This window comes from Calliphora vicina, chromosome 2, assembly GCF_958450345.1.
Source record: "Calliphora vicina chromosome 2, idCalVici1.1, whole genome shotgun sequence".
NCBI classification, from domain to species: Eukaryota; Metazoa; Arthropoda; class Insecta; order Diptera; family Calliphoridae; genus Calliphora; species Calliphora vicina.
The window spans coordinates 77,443,930-77,461,162 of record NC_088781.1 but is presented as its reverse complement, the minus strand read 5'-3'; the positions used below and the strand labels follow the sequence as shown (position 1 = coordinate 77,461,162).

The 17,233-nt window shown below is 29.3% G+C and overlaps 1 pseudogene; it reads right to left on the bottom strand.

Annotated features, from left to right (window-relative positions):
- LOC135950578 (uncharacterized) lies at positions 1–1,298 on the bottom strand (annotated as a pseudogene).
- Positions 1,299–17,233: the final 15,935 nt, after the last annotated feature.

Sequence of the window (17,233 nt, the reverse complement as noted above, 5' to 3'; positions counted from 1 at the left end):
TTAGGAATGTTCAGTTACTGTTTTATCAATCCAAAGTGAAGCCTTTTCCTTGGATAAACAATCAAAGTCTGAAAAATTTTCACTTTCATTTGATAAAAATCGAACAGTATTATCTTTGACTATCACTATCACATTATCATGATTAATAAATGGTTGACCAATAAGAATATCAATTTCCTGAGCATAATCAGGAACAATAAATAATGGAACAATTGCTGAAACTGAATCTATCTCCAAATTTGCAAATATTTTGGATGTTACTGATAAAACCGAACCCCCATATCCTACAACTTGTATATTACAATGTTGGATAGGCTTTTTATAATTTTAGCACTAGATTGCTTTATTAACACTACTGAACAACCAGTATCAATATAAGCTTTCATCAATATTTCATTTACTTTGCAACTCACAAAATAGCAATTTTTTGAACTTTCTTATCTTTTTCTTCATACAATCTCTAGTAAGATGTCCCCATTTCTTACAGTTTTCGCATTTCTTAACAGAATTTTGACATTTAGAAGCATAATGTCCTGTTTTTTTTACAGTTAAAACATATAATCTTCTTCATCTTATCCTCATTATTCTCTGTTACTGTAAAGGTGCGGCCTTCAATGAGCCTATTTTTTGATTGAGATTCCATTACATCGGGAAATGTAGACAAAAAATTGCCAAATAAATTTTCTGGAGTTTGAAATCTCCCAGCTCTTGCACTAACTTGTACACTTCCTTCAGGTAAACCATCTATAATGCATGATACAGCATCCTTACCAGTTATTTTGAAAACATCAGCTAGCATTTTCTTCTCAAAATAATAATTAGTCATGGACTCTGATGGAAGTTTTACGAGACTTAGAAATCGCTTTAGATTTTCCGCAAAATCCTGATGATCCGGAAAAGATTGGATCAGTAAGGTCTTCCATTCTTCCCAGGATGATACATAATTGTTTAATCGTTCAAACCAAATTTTAGCTAAGCCCCTTAATCTATTCTTCATAGCAAATATTTTGTATCGGTCGTCGCAATTATGCAATTCTCCTATCTGATCAATTTTATGTAACCACATCGATACAGGTAAATTAAGTATTCCAAGTTCAAATTCTGGAATACAATCAATTTTAAAATTGATGTTGTTTCCGGAAGCCCCATGTTGCTTGTCACTCAAAGACTTTACCAAGCTTTCTAACGCATTAATACGTATGGTCATCTCGTTATCTCCCACAGCTTCTTGTTGAGTAACATCAATATTGAAGGACTGTGTACGGTTTTGTGAGACTTCTCTTATCTCTGAGTGTTCTCTTAATGTTCTCTGCATTCTGATATACATGTAACGCTTTCTCTTGGCATAGGAATTATGAATATATCAAATTTTTAGTATCCCACCGCTGCTTTATTAGGATTTTAAATAAAAAAACAATCGTTTGGTTTTACAATCAATTATTGAATAATCCACATTTTATTTTTTCTATTTGAATATACATAAAGTGTCTTTCTGATTATTTTCAAAATTATTTAATCAAAGTGCTTACAATATGCAATAATAATATTAATACCCTAGCTTGGGGTCATTACAAACAACAATTTTTAAGAAATAATGATGAAGATCATTTTATGTTAGATTTAGATGAAAAAACAAAAGAAAATTGCAAGGAAATATTCATGAATGATGAAGATGGAGATGATTTATTGAAAGAAATAGATATAATAAAAGAGTCATTCATGAATGATCAAAATTGCGATGAATATTTTATGGAAATAGAATATTAAGATTATTTTTATATAAACAAACAAATTATTGTTATTTATTTAATAAGACCTTAACTGTATAAAAAAAAATTACTTAATAAAAAATTTATAGTTTAGTAAAAATAAATTTAAAAATTTTAAGTAACTTAAAAAATTCCCGTTACATAAAACATTATTATATATTTTAATCATTAAATGTGTTTTATTTTTTAAATATTTTTCCATTGTACATTTTCTATTTCATAATCTAACTTTTTACGATTTCTAGTTAGTCGAGGAGAATATTGGTATGGTAAAGTTGATTGCTTCAAATCTTTATATTTTTCATCCTTTGACAATATTCTTATTTTTGGTGTTCCATTATTTGAAAAATGTTTAAGTCGTTTAGCTACTGAAGAGGCATAAGTAGGATTCAGTTTTTGTACTGTTGTATCCATATCAATTTCATCATAATTATCATTAGCATAAATGTCCTCAGGTAAATTTATATTGGGTTGAGTTGCTGCACTACTTGACTCTGGTTGCATTGTTTGAATTTCAATATGTTTCTTATATATTTTCTGTGTTTGTGTTTCATTATCACGTAGGTTATTCAATTTCGAACTTTTAGTTTGATGAGAAGATGGTATTTGGCTTCCAATTAAATATTAGGCTAATTCTTGTTTAATGTAATACCATTTATTAATATATTTTATTGTGTATGAACCATATAATGGTAGTAGTTTTCGATGTAGAAAATCAGAATATTTAATTTTAAATTTATCGTAAGTTGATGGATTAAGAACAATTAATTTGGATAAATTATTTGACATTTTCTAAAATTTTTGCAATAACTCCACTTAAAACTGAAGAAATAATAATTGGTAGAAATCCTCCTTTTTGAATTAGATGTTTCCTCTTTTGTTTCATTGAGGTTTCTGATGAACAAACTTTTCTAATTGTATTTTTATATGGTTCTATTTTGTCAAGAACTGATTTATTGATTTTATGGTGCTCATTAATTATATTAAAAAGTATTTCATTTATTGTTTTAATAACAACATCATCAACATGTTTAAGTATTGCATTTCGTAGTTTAGGATCTGCTTTCTTAAGAATATGTTTGTTATCCTTGAACAGTTTTAGGTTCGAGGTCATTGTTTATATTTGCAAATATTAAATAGTGATTTTTATTGAAATTGTAACTTATCCCTCGGATTTTTACACATAACGATATATTTTGAGTTTAAAGAAATATCTCTGGAATAAGCACCTTTATGAAAAATGTTTTGTGTTACTAAAATCACAGCTAAATTTCTATGATGAGATCCCTTAGTAAAAAGTTCACATACTTTTTTATTAGATGATTCAAGCATTAAATCATCCAATATTATCAAAGCCGATTAATTTTCAGCAGTAGCGAAATCCTCTGGAATACCTTCAATAAACTCTACATTGTTAATTCTCGGAAGTGAATTTTTTTCAGCAAAACACCAAATAACCCGATCTATGTTTTTAGATATTAAATGTTGATTTTTTTTTATCAAATTCATAATAAATGTAGATTTCCCACAACCAGAGGGACCACAAATCATCATAGTGAATGGATATATAAACTGTTGAAACATGTTTACACTTTAGTACACAACATAACATTCTATAATTATAAATATGAGTAAAAAATTCTTGTTAATGAACTACATCGTCAAGCGAGAAAGAACTTTCAGCGTCGACGATTTATTCAAAAGGATATTTTAGATACATGGTAGATTGACTTATTGGAAATGATACCGTATGCAAAATTTAATAAAGGTTTTAAATATATGCTTACTATAATTGATGTATTTTCAAAGTATGCATACGCATTACCATTAAAAACTAAAACAGGAAGGGTGAATTCCAAAATGTAAAGGTAAGGGAAGCATATAAAACTTAAACGTTTAAAACAAAAACCGCATAATAAATCCAAACGTTGTAGAGGAAAGAAGTTCAAAGATAGTTTTGGAAATTTAAAATGTCGGGATTTCTAGAATGTATGAAAAGTGAATTGGATTTATTTGAATCTCCCCCAATTCGAACTAGTGTAATTAAAACAGAAGAAATATGTTATAATCCAATTACTACATTGGACAACTCTAGTACTATTGAATTTATATCATTGGGGAATGGTGAAACATATAGAGACCTTAATAGTATTTATCTCAGATTAGTCGTTGAATTTAAAGGAAGTGGAGGTGTTGTTAATAACATGTTACATTCCATATTTAGGAATTGTACAGTGCATCTTAATAATAAAAATGTGTCTCAGCCTGACAACAATTATCTCTATAGAGCATATTTCGAAACATTATTAAACTATGGAAATGACGCTACATCTACACATCCATTTAATCAGCAAAAGTATTTGCTTAATAATGTTGATCTTAAGGTTACATTAAATTTGGAGAAGCCAGAGTTTTATATTTTAGAAATTGGAGAAAAAAATGAATCTCATCTAAGAATACATGAAGCTAATTTATATATAAACCATCTTACTATCAATAGTAGTATATTAATGGCACATCATAATGTATTACAAACCAAAAATGCTATTAACCCATATAAAAGAGTAGAAATTAAAACCTTCACTTTACATCCATGAAATCACCCGCTAACTCTAGATAACGTTATACTTGGACAACTACCAAACTTTTTAATTTTTGGAATGGTATCTAACAAAGTATATACTGGAGATAGAAAAGAAAATCCACATAACTTTCAACATTTTAATTTACAAAGATTTAATTTGGCCAATTGAATTTAATTACAACAACGGTGGAATATTAAGCACTTGTGGATATCAAACTCTATTTAAAGGCACTGGAATTTATCATTTCGATAAAGGCCATCAAATTACAAAAGAACTTTTTGATAGCGGTTATTTTTTATCATTCGATTTAACACCAGATCATAATAATAACTCAAATTGTAGAAATTTAATAAATCAAGGAACTATTCGAATAGAAGGACTAGAGTGTCCAAAAAACCGTCAAATTTAAAAAACCGGTTTCCGGTTTAACCGAAAAAGTGTGTTTTTGAAAAAACCGGTTTCGATTATTGTCTTTTAAAAAAACCGGTTAAGCGGTTTCGGTTTTTGTCTTAAAAAAACCGGTTTATAGTAAATTTTTATTTTATTTTTGAATTCTTTATGAAATTATTTTATATCTTTTGCGAAATGTTGTCAAATGCTACAATTTTCTATAAAATAAATCAATATTTTTAAAAATGGTATCAAAGTTTTTCATAAATATGTTTGAATAAGCTTTAGAAAATATATTACATTAAAACCGGTTAACCGTCTTACAAAAACCGGTTTGTCAAAAAACCGAAAAGTTAAAAAAACCGAAACCGGTGGAGTTAACAAAGATGAAAAAATCGGTTGACCGGTTTTCGGTTTCGGTTTTGGATACTCTAAGAAGGACGTTTTGGAAAACCAATTACGGAGGCAATTACATGCTTATGCCCAGTTTTTGACTTGTTATTTAAATACGTATTTAGTTAATTTTAACTTAAAATTAAGTTGTATTTAAATACAGTTTGAGTTTTTCAGTGCTACATAATTTGTCTTATTTAAATAAGATAAAAGTATGGTAGCACTACTAAATATCAAAAATTTATCGATAGTTTTGCTTAAAACAGCTGTTCAACCAAAACAAAAATTGATACATTTTGCCCAATAAGAAATAAAAGTTTATTAAACAATAAAATTATTGGTAGGAAAATGCACAAAAGAAGCTCCAATTGCCCCGCATCGGAATTGTAGTTTTTGCAAGACGCTTTTTTTTTAGCAAGACGCTGTTGTTTGTTTTTTTTTTACTACAATAGAGTGAAAAAAAAACAAACAACAAAAGTCAGCTGTCAAAAACATATGGTAGTTTATGAAACTTAAATAGAATTTAAATGACCAACGTCGGCCATTTAAGTATCATTTAAAAAAGCACTGAGAAACTCATTTTCGCATTTAAATAGAACTTAAATATAATTCATATTTAAATACGAAGTCAAAAACTGGCTCTTAGTATATTAGCGGTATTCACTGTTAAGTGCGAATGGTCTAGCATCATTGCAAATGCAAAATTTTACCGTAATCCAATAACAAAATACACACAAAAACATTTACAATTTTGCATTTGCAATGATGCAATACCATTCGCACTTAATACTGAACTCCACTATTGTGAATTTGATAGTATAATAGAAATTGATAAGTCTCGCAATATAATTCAAACGCTATGAATTCAACAAATATTTTATACACTTTAAATTCAAATATTATAACTAAAAACTAATTTAAAGGTGTATTTGCATGCAATAAATTACAAACGAAAGCAGTCACAAAACCATAATTTTATATTGCTAATACTGATCCATCTTATAAACCTGGACAACACTGGGTTGCTTTTTACTTTCCTCTAAATAAACCAGCTGAATTCTTCTGCTCTGCAGGTCAACCACCAATTAAACCATTTATTTTATTTTTAAATAGAAATTCCAAAACATTCATATGCAATAAAAGACGAATACAAAGCGAGTCTTCAATTTTATGTGGTGTTTATTGTTGTATTTTTATTTATTTAAGATGTAAAAATATATCTTTAAACAAAATTTTAGATATATTCAATTATTGTAATTTACATGAAAATAATACATTAGTCTTAAGTTTATTTATTAATATTTATAGATAAAAATATATATATAAAAAAATAAATAACAATGAATAAATAAATATTATGTTGGTTTTATTTCCATTTTCCTCTCAAAATCTAATAAGGCATCTAAAAGTATGTGGTCGTTCCCATCATAAAGCGACAGGAATAGTTGAAGATCGATGGGGGGAAGGATAAGCCTCCTTATTTCAATGGCATCCTTTTTTGGTTTGTTGATTTTTTCGCCTTCTCCAGTTGTATTCATTTTTGATTTTTAGTGGTTGTTATTTATTGAATTGGTAATTAAACAATAAAAGGTTTTACACCCATTTATGTTTTACTCGTGTTGTTTTTCTTGAAATTAACCTTGACCATACAGAACAAAATTAAACAAAGTATTTTGTTATATCTTAAGGTTAATAAACTTTGAACATAAACAAAATATGTAAATGTATACTTTGACAAATTCTCACAGTTGAAACTATGTATGTAAAAAATTGCTAACTACAATAATTTTTTATTTTAAATATTAACGTGTTTTAAATTACATCTTAATTATGGCACGCGGCAAAAGAAATATATACATACACATATGTATTTAAATATTAATACTCAAAAATAATATGGGAAAAATAAATTTTGCTTACACCACACCATTGTGGTTTTAATTCATTATAAATCCATTTAATTGTTTATTTTCAAATAATTTGGAATTGCAAAACAAACAAAAGATATGAAATGAAAACTGAATTGAATAAGTGAAGCCACAACGCAATGAGGGTCAACAACCCAACTCTATGAAAATGCATTGAAGAATCGCTTTCAGATATGAATTCCTACTTGATATAAAATTTTGATGTTATATATTAAGAGATATATTTTAAATAAAACTATAGTAATTAAATGGATATAAAAAATGTGTTTTTATATAATTTTTAAAAAAAAGTTGAAAAATATATTTTAATATTGACCAAATGCATTTTCCCACCAAAATATTTTTTATCGGAAATAGTATGTTCCTTCGTTAAGCACTTTTAAATTATCGGGAATTATTGAATGGAAGTAATTATGTTGCTTCGTTAAGCACTTTTAAATTATCAGGAATTATTGAATTGAAAGAATAATTCATATTGCAAAGGTGTATTAATAAATAATTGTTAATTTAAAATTACTTTGAAAATGGCCAGTCACAAGTTTAGTTGCGAATTTTGTCTGCATAAATCATTTTCCACAAAGTGGAACAAAAAACGCCACTTTATGGATGTACACAATTTCCATAGAAAGAAGGCGCGAAATTTTGACCACTCTATAGAGGCGACGAAGGAGACCGTTGCGAATAGTGAGAAGTCTATAGATGCCGCAGTGGAGACCGCTGCGAATATGGAGAAGTCTGTAGAGGCCGCAGTAGATACCACTGCCAATAAGGTTCTACTGCATATATGATATACAAGGTGGCGCAAAAGTAAACTTCAGGTGATTTTTGGCTGTAATTAAAAAAAATGAAAAACTTTGATTCTTCTTGTGGATTATTTTTATTTGATCTTTTAATTTTTTTTACATCAAGTCGAGAATATGATGTCATGTAAATGGCCGCCGCCACAGTTGATTGTCATTTGAGCCCTTTTTATGGCATTTTCCATCACTTTGGCCAAAAGAGCTGCAAGAGTCTGAGGCTTGTTGACATAAACTCCCGACTTCAAAAAGCCCCACAAAGTCTAGAGCGGTCAAATCAGGCGATCTTGCTGGCCAGTGCAAATCGAAAAATTTATAGCATTTTCTGAAAGGAGGATTACTTTTGCGCCACCTTGTATAAAAATGTTTATTAAATAAATAAAAAATAATATAAAATTAAATAAAAACTTTGGCCCATAATCATAGTCAGAATAAAGAATACTTTAAGAGAATTAAACTCGACTTTACTCTAGAGTGGACTTTAGGTCTATCATAGACAAGTTAAAGTATACTTCAGACGTTGAAGTCGACTTTAAATATAGAACTAGCTGAAGCTGTTATTAATTCGTTTAACAACAGCATCAGCTGTTCTTCACCAAGTAAAAAAGTTCGTAACAAAATAAAAAATGTTTAAGTTACAAGATATTGGTAGATATTTTGCAATTATTGAACAGTTATCAATAAAATTAGTATCATAATATTATAATTATGATATTCATCTTATATATTTTATTTTTCCACAACAAACAACTTTTTTTCTTTAGTTGTCCCGGTTACTTTTATTGTTTACTTTTTTTTTTTTTTTAATTTTGTATGTCAGCTTTTCAGCGTTGCCACTTGTCTGTATTTGGTTGTATATTGTATGAAAACATTTTCTACATTTGAGGTGGCACCCAGTTAAAGTCGGTTCAATTTAAAACATACTTTAATTTTGACTATAGTTGCAAAATAATTAAAAGCAGGTTTTTATTTTAAAGTTGTTTCTAAAAAGAACCGACTTTAGTGTTTAACTATGATTATGGGCCTTTTTTATTTAATATTAAACAAAACTGTTTTATTTATTTATAATGTAATTTTAGCTATAATTAAGTTCAAATATTGCAAGACCATTTGAAGATTGACGACCTTTGTAAATAATAGTCCAGTTTTTATCATTCACTTGTGTTAAATAGGGATCCTCCTTATTTAAAATCTTCACAAATCTTTGCGGAAGATAAAACCATTTATTGTTATATAAATATATGATAACTTTTGATTTATAATGTGTTTCTTCCACTCGAATTTTAAAATTTTGAATGGCTGGTGTAAGGGAATATCATAAATTTTTGTATACTCCGCCTTAATACCCAGAGCCAATTTTATATATGTATATATTAGAGTGTCCCTTAGAATTAAATTTTTGGAAATGTTGAGACGGTACCCCCTGAAAACTTGTGTAATGACATAAAATACCACCACCATTTTTTTTAGCTTGTTCTAAGAAGGGCAACCCGTGCCGACTTAGCGATTTAGTTTTGAGGTGCATTTACAAGTGGAAAAAATGCATTTTTTTCTGTTTTTGTAAAAATTTTGCCATTAAATAATTACTTTTGCAATTTAATTTAAAAGAATCGAAATGTGTACGTAATTGTCGTTCTAATAAGATATAAAAGACAAAAATTGGTTAAAAAATTTTAAAGTTATTAAAAAATCGCCAGGCCATTAACCTGTCTCAGGCCACTAGAACATGAAATGTAGGAACAAAATGAACATATTTTGAGAAATATTAAAATAAAAGTTTATTTTTACTTAGAATATATCCATATTTACTTGTATATGAGCTTCTGCCATCGTAGGATACCGCTAACCTATTCCCAGGTATGACCAAACAAAATTATTTTTTTTAACGGCAGTTTCAAAATTCCATTTTCAAATTTTTAAAAATTTTGTTAAACAAATTTCAGATTTTTTGATCATCACATGGGGATTTATTAACAACATAATAGGGAATAAAAATATGACAATACCTCCTATAGTTTTTCCGTACCAGCGAGTTAAATTTTGAGATTTTCGAGAAAAACTAATATTTTGGCCATATTTTGGAGAATGAGCCGAATTTCCTTACTGTTACGATTTTAAAGTAAAAGCTATTCAGAATAGTATAGTCCAGGTAATTTAAAATATAGTCTGAAAGTTTTACTAAAATCGGAAAACTTTAACCCTTAAATCGTGAAGGTCAAAGTTCAAATTTTTCAATATTTCAAATTTCTCATGGAAAGATAGCGAAATGTTATATATTTTTGGGCCGATTTTGATGAAACTTAAGAAAATGTAACACAAAGTCCACTATTTACAAAAACAACAGAAAAATTTAAATTAACCCATAATAGCACTTGGGATTAAAATGACCCCAAACTTCTAAAACCATTAAAAAATAGTCAATTTCAATAGAGCTGATGGAAATTTTTTTTTTATAGGAAACAAACTTTAAAATATTCTGTTGTGTATTAGAAAATAGTATTACGATTTTGAAAAATGTACCTGATTTTTGCTTTAATAACGTAATTAATATTTTATTGAGGATTTTTGAATAATAAAATTGATTTTAACCCTTTAGTGTACTTTTGATTTAATAGATTTAAAAAATAACTTGAATGATTGAATTTATTTAACTCTGAAAAACATTAAAGTTATCACCATTCATATTGAATGTGTTTTTCGTGACTTTAAAAGTTGAGTGTCTTTTTAACCCCAAGTGCTATTAAGGGTTAATTTTAATTTTTGTGCTATTATTATAAATACTAGACATCATGTTATATTTTTCTTAAGTTTAATCAAAATCGGCCCAAAAATATATAACATTTCGCTATTTTTCCATGAGAAATTCCAAATATTGAAAAATTTTACCTTTGACCTTCTCGATTTAAGGGTTAACGTTTTCCGATTTTAGTAAAACTTTCAGATTATATTTAAAGTTACCGGGAATATAATATTCTGAATAGCTTTTGCTTAAAAATCATAACAGTAAAGAAATTCGGGTCATTCGCCAAAATATGGCCAAAAAAATAGTTTTTCTCGAAAATCTCAAAATTTAAATCGCAGGTACGGAAAAACTATAGAAGGTATTGTCATATTTTTTCATATTTTTATTCCCTATTATGTTGTAAATAAATCCCCATGTGATGATCAAAAAATTCTGAAATTTGTTTAACAACATTTTTAAAAATTTGAAAATGGAGTTTTGAAACTGCCGTTAAAAAAAATAATTTTTTTTGGTCATACCTGGGAATAGGTTAGCGGTATCCTACGAAGACAAAATCTCATATACAAGTAAATATGGATATATTCTAAGTAAAAATAAACTTTTATTTTAATATTTCTCAAAATATGTTAATTTTGTTCCTACATTTCATGTTCTAGTGGCCTGAGACACGTTAATGGCCTGGCGATTTTTTAATAACTTTAACATTTTTTAACCAATTTTTGTCTTTTATATCTTATTAGAACGACAATTAGGTACACATTTCGATTCTTTTAAATTAAATTGCAAAAGTAATTATTTATTGGCAAAATTTTTACAAAAACTGAAAAAAATTAATTTTTTCCCCTTGTAAATGCACCTCAAAACTAAATCGCTAAGTCGGCACGGGTTGCCCTTCTTAGAACAAACTAAAATTTTTTTTGGTGGTATTTTATGTCATTACACAAGTTTTCAGGGGGTACCGTCTCAACATTTCCAAAAATTTAATTCTAAGGGACACTAATATATATATATATATATATATATATATATATATATATATATATATATATATACTCAAGGAGGTGTTTTACATTAATACATTAAAACAACTCACACTCAAAGAGAGGAAAACAAACCAAACAACACAATTTACAAAAAAATATGAAACTCAAAACTAACTTTTCTTTCACAAATTCTTGAAAAAAATCATCTTGCAAATTTACAAGTCACACGAAAATTAATCTTCCCTAGCATTTTTATACATTACTCAAATTACCTGAAGCAAGAAAACAAAAATTTACAAATTATCGCTGCCTTTTTCTCTGCCAAAAATTCATCGTCATCAAATTTTCTCTGCCAACAAAAAAATATGAAGCTCAAAACTAACTTTTCTCACACAAATTCTTGAAAAAAATCATCTTGCAAATTTACAAGTCACACGAAAATTAATCTTCCCTATAATTAAAATTGTATACACTAATGTAGACTAATTAAAAGAAAATAAACCCTCCTATTAAAACTGCATTAAAAGCCTCTACACAATAGTACAACAAAACGAATGAAAAAAAAACAAAATCAATTCCACACAATACAACACACAAAGCATTTGTATACATTACTCAAATTACCTGAAGCAAGAAAACAAAAATTTAAAAATTATCGCTGCCTTTTTCTCTGCCAAAAATTTCTCGTCATCAAATTTTCGCTGCCTTTTTCTCTGCCAACAATTACTCGTCATCAAATTGTCGCTGCCTTAATTTCAGAAAATGCTCTTCAATATTCCTCATACAAATTTTTCATTATTCCTCTTCTCTGCCAGTTTAGAGGAAAAAATTCCTCTAAATCACGCCAGAAACCCTATATTTATACTACTTGTATATTTGGTATTTCGGGTTATTTGTATTGTAATACCAATGTTTAAATTAAACACGATCATTAATATTTAAACTTATATTTATTAAAACAAATATTATATTTTATTACAAAGTTAATTCTTTACCAACCGGTCGCAGCAAAAGCTAAAGGAAATAGGAAGATGCATACACATGTCAAAGTGCATGACATTGCAATTTTTTGCATACCGGTTATTGATGATAGTTGGTAATTTTGACAGGGTGCAAAATACAGCGCTACAATAGAGTGCAAAGAAAAAACAAACAACTAAAGTCAGCTGTCAAAAACACTTGGTAGTTTATGAAACTTAAATAGAACGTTGGCCATTTAAGTATCATTTAAAAAAGCACTGAGAAACTCATTTTCGTATTTAAATAGAACTTAAATATAATTCATATTTAAATACGAAGTCAAAAACTGGCTCTTAGAATCAGCATATTGGTGTTTAAGGAGTAAGATGCTTCTGTGTCGTTGCTGAGATCATTCGGAACAGGTGATTCTGGAGCGGAAGACTGATTATCTTTAGTATTGTGTGTAGTGTTGGGCACTAGAGATTCTGTCGGAGATTTTGTTGTTGTTTCAGGTAGGCTGGTAGTTTCAGACTTTGGTAAAAAAACATGGCTTTAAACGATTGATACTAATATTAGTTTTCCGACCACGCATTAATACTGTGAAATACTTTTCAAAACGTTTTAAAACCGCGATCGGCAGACATATACTACTACATTTTGCACATGTATAAGTGTAAGAGCGAAAAAACAAGAAATGAGAAATAGTTGTACTCTCATCTTCACTACAAAATAGGCATGGAATGTGATGCGCTGTTTGCATAGGTCGTAAATTTTCCATTGAAGTTTGAAATTCTTTAGAATTACTTTTAAAGAGAAATTCTCCAGGAATTCGTAAAGTTGTTCCATAAACGACTTCTGCATACGATGCGTTTATATCGATTTTGTAAACAATTCGAAGACCCAGTAAAATTGTCGGAAGGTCGTAAATCCATTTTGATGTATCATGGCATATGATGGCTGCCTTTAGTGTCCTGTGCCATCGTTCTATTATGCCATTGGCTTGCGGGTGATATGGCGTAGTGCGCAAATGAGTTGCTCAGCGAAAACTGAGGACTCAAATTGCCTGCCTTTGTCGGACGTGATTCGCAAAGGGACTCCAAATCTGGATATCCAATCAGTCACAGTTAGGCATAAAGGAAATGGGCCGACGATATCAATGTTTATGTGTGCAAAGCGTTCGTGAGGTGGTTCGTACATGACTGGTGTTGACGTAGTGTGTCGCTGAATTTTCGATAATTGACATGCTAAACAAGTTTTGACAAAAATGGATATATATTTTTTCATTCCCGCCTAGCAGAAACGTGAAGTGACTAGTATTGTTGTGACGCCTGTCCCACGATGCGATAAGTTGTATGTGGCGTATAAAACTTGGTGTCGAAAACCTTTAGGAATATGGTCGAATCCGAGATGTTGACGCATCACACACAATTTTAAACTCGAGTAGTTTAAGTATGCTGAACAGACTGAATTCTTGATAATGCATCAGCTGTTACATTTTCTTTACCAGGGGTGTGACGTATATCAGTAGTAGATGAAATCCAGTTGCCTTAACATACGAGGTGATGTCTTTTCCATTTTTTGATTGAAGGCGAATATCAAGGGTCAGTGGTCAGTAATGATAAAAGGCTAACGGCTGCAAGTTATCAAAAACTTTTTGGTGTAGTGCTCCACCTATGGCTGTGTCTGAAGCGTCAACGTATATTACCAATTCTGCACTGGGAACAGGATGAGCCAATAATGTGGCACTGGATAACTCTGTTTTGCAACGCTCGAACGCCGATTCGGTTTCTGGAGTCCATACCAATGGTGTTGTGTCTTTCTTCTTATTGCCGGTTATCATGTTTTGTAAAAATCCCTGACAAACACTTTCTATAAGAATTCATCATGCCGAAGAATCTTTTAAGATATTGCGCGCATTTTGGTTTCGGATAATTTTTAATTACCGTAACTTTTTCCGGTGACGGCCAAAGACCTTCATGGTTGACAAGATGTCCCAAAAAAGTGATTTCGGACTTACCAAATTCACACTTTTTAACATTAATTGATAGGTTATTGTCACGGCGTTGAAATACTGCACGAAGATCAAGGTCTAACGTAGCAGAGGCTACAAAAATATCGTCAATATAAGGGAATATAAAATTCATACCTCTGAACACTTCGTTTATCAGTCGCTGAAATTTCTGTGCTGCATTTCGTAAACCAAAGTCATAAATTTGAATTCGAATAGTCCAAACGGAATACATATTGCCATCTTTGGAATGTCCTCTCCGTGTATCGGGATTTGATGAAATGCCTTTTGCAGGTCTATTAAACTGTTTGTAAAATGTTTGTAAAATCAGTGAAATACGGTAGGAGGTATCGGTCTGGCACAGTTTGTGGGTTTAGTGAGCGGTAGTTCCCACACGGCCTCCACGTTCCATCATTTTTTTTAAATTCTTTTTACGTTGTACCTTTTAAGCGAGGTAACACACGCTGAGAAAAAACATGATAGCAACATTTTCATTGCGATCAAATTATTTTCCTAACTGCCTCATATGACATGACTATCACAATAAAATCATTATAATTTTAATCATATTTTAAACAAAATCTTTTTGAATTGAAAATTTTATATTTTATATTATAATGTTACATGGTCGTCAGTTATAAAATGAAATTGTTCCTACAAAAATAGTTTAATTTTTTCAATAAATGACGCTAAAGTTCAAACATATTGGCCCATAATCATAGTCAGAAATAAAGTATATTTTAGGGGAAATAAAGTCGTCTTTACTTAATAGTGGACTTTAGGTCTGCCATAGACAAGATAAAATATACTTTTGACGTTAAAGTCGACTGTTAATATAAAACTAGCTGAAGCTGTTTTTAACTCATTTAACAACAGCATCAGCATCTTCACCAAGTAAAAACGTTCGACAAAAAGTCAAAAATGTTTATGTTACAAGATATTGGCAGAGATTTTGCATTTATTGAACAGTTATCAATAAAATTAGAACCAAAATATCCTAATTATGATATTAATCTAATTTTTTCCATTTTTCCACCAGAATTTGTTTTTTTTAGATTTTGCCTGAATTGTATGAAAACATTTTCTACATTTGAGGTGGCAGCCAGTTAAAGTCGGTTCAGTTTAGAACATACTTTAATTTTGACTATAGTTGCAAAATAATTAAAAGCTGGTTTTTATTTTAAAGTTGTTTCTAAAAAGAACCGACTTTAGTGTTTATTATGGGCCATTGTGTTTAGTGTTTTTACTAATTATTTTCAATATAATAATTTCATATTTGTACAAAATATTTCATGTTTAAGGAGACAATGTCATTGTGTTCTATGTCATTATCTCTATATAAAATGCAAAAAGCGTCATTTGATATTAAGAACTAGAAGCTAAAAGACGTTTATTATATTTCCTTTAGCTTTAGTTTGATTTAGAATTTCTTTAGCTGAAACATTTCGTACTCCATTTGATTTTTCTGAATTAGAATCCGAATTAGTATCAAGCTTATATTCGTCTAAAATTAAGTGGAACTGGAATGTAGACAATTGGCAACAATATGCATTAAAGGGTTAAACAACAACTTTATAGTAAAGCGGTATTACTTTCTATATACACTTGAACAGTATATAAATTCAGTTGATTTTGTTCTTGAAATAAAGCCAGGTAAGTGTGGGTCAATTAAAAAATAAAGTGTATAACAAATTCATATAGTAAAAGCAAATTTATTTTTTTTTTGTTGATGGTCATTCCTTATTTTCAAGTGTTTAAAAAATCATCTTCAGAAATGAAAAGTACTGACTTGACAATGCATTTACACGCCCAAAAAATAGCGTGTAAATCAAATTTGCGTAAAAAGAGGTTCTAATTTAGAACGAAATGCTTTTGTGGGACCAATAATTTTTTATATCGCGTAAAACAATACATCAGTCACATAACAAAAAAGAAATTGGGACCTAAAAATCGCGTTAAATAGAAAACACATATGTACATTAGAGTGACAGCCGATTTTTTTTTTTAGATTTCAAAGAGTGCCGGGTGGAATATTGTGACACTAGGCCTAAATGTTAAGTGCTGAAAATTTGAGCCAAATCGGGCAACGATTTCTGGACGCGCATCGAGGTCAAAGTTCAGATATATGCAAAATTGTACTGTTAATATGGAATAAATAGGTGAAACTCGTTAGCTTTCTGCATTGTTTTCTAGAAATATGTAGATTTATTTATATTAATGAATATTACATTATAAAAAAAGTTTTGGAAATTAACCCTGTATCTCCTTTGGTTCAAAATGACCCAAAAACTGTATTATCGCCAAAATTAGAGAAAAATGCAAATTTTTCAGTTTTTGAAAAAAATTTGCTAATAAATAAATACTTTTGCAATTGAATGCAAAAGAATCGAAATATGTACGTAATTATCGTTGTAATGAGATATAAATGACAAAATTTGATTAAAAAATGTTAAAGTTATTACAAATTCGCCAGACCATTACCGCGTTTCAGACCACTTGAACAAAAAATTTAGAAAAAAAATTTAGATATTTCGAGAAAAATTAAAATAAAAGCTCATTTTTACTTAAAATATGTCCATATTTACTTGTATATGAGTTTTTGTCTTCGTAGGATACCGTTAACCTATTCGCAGGTATGGCCAAAAAAAATAATTTTTTTAACGGCTGTTTCAAAACT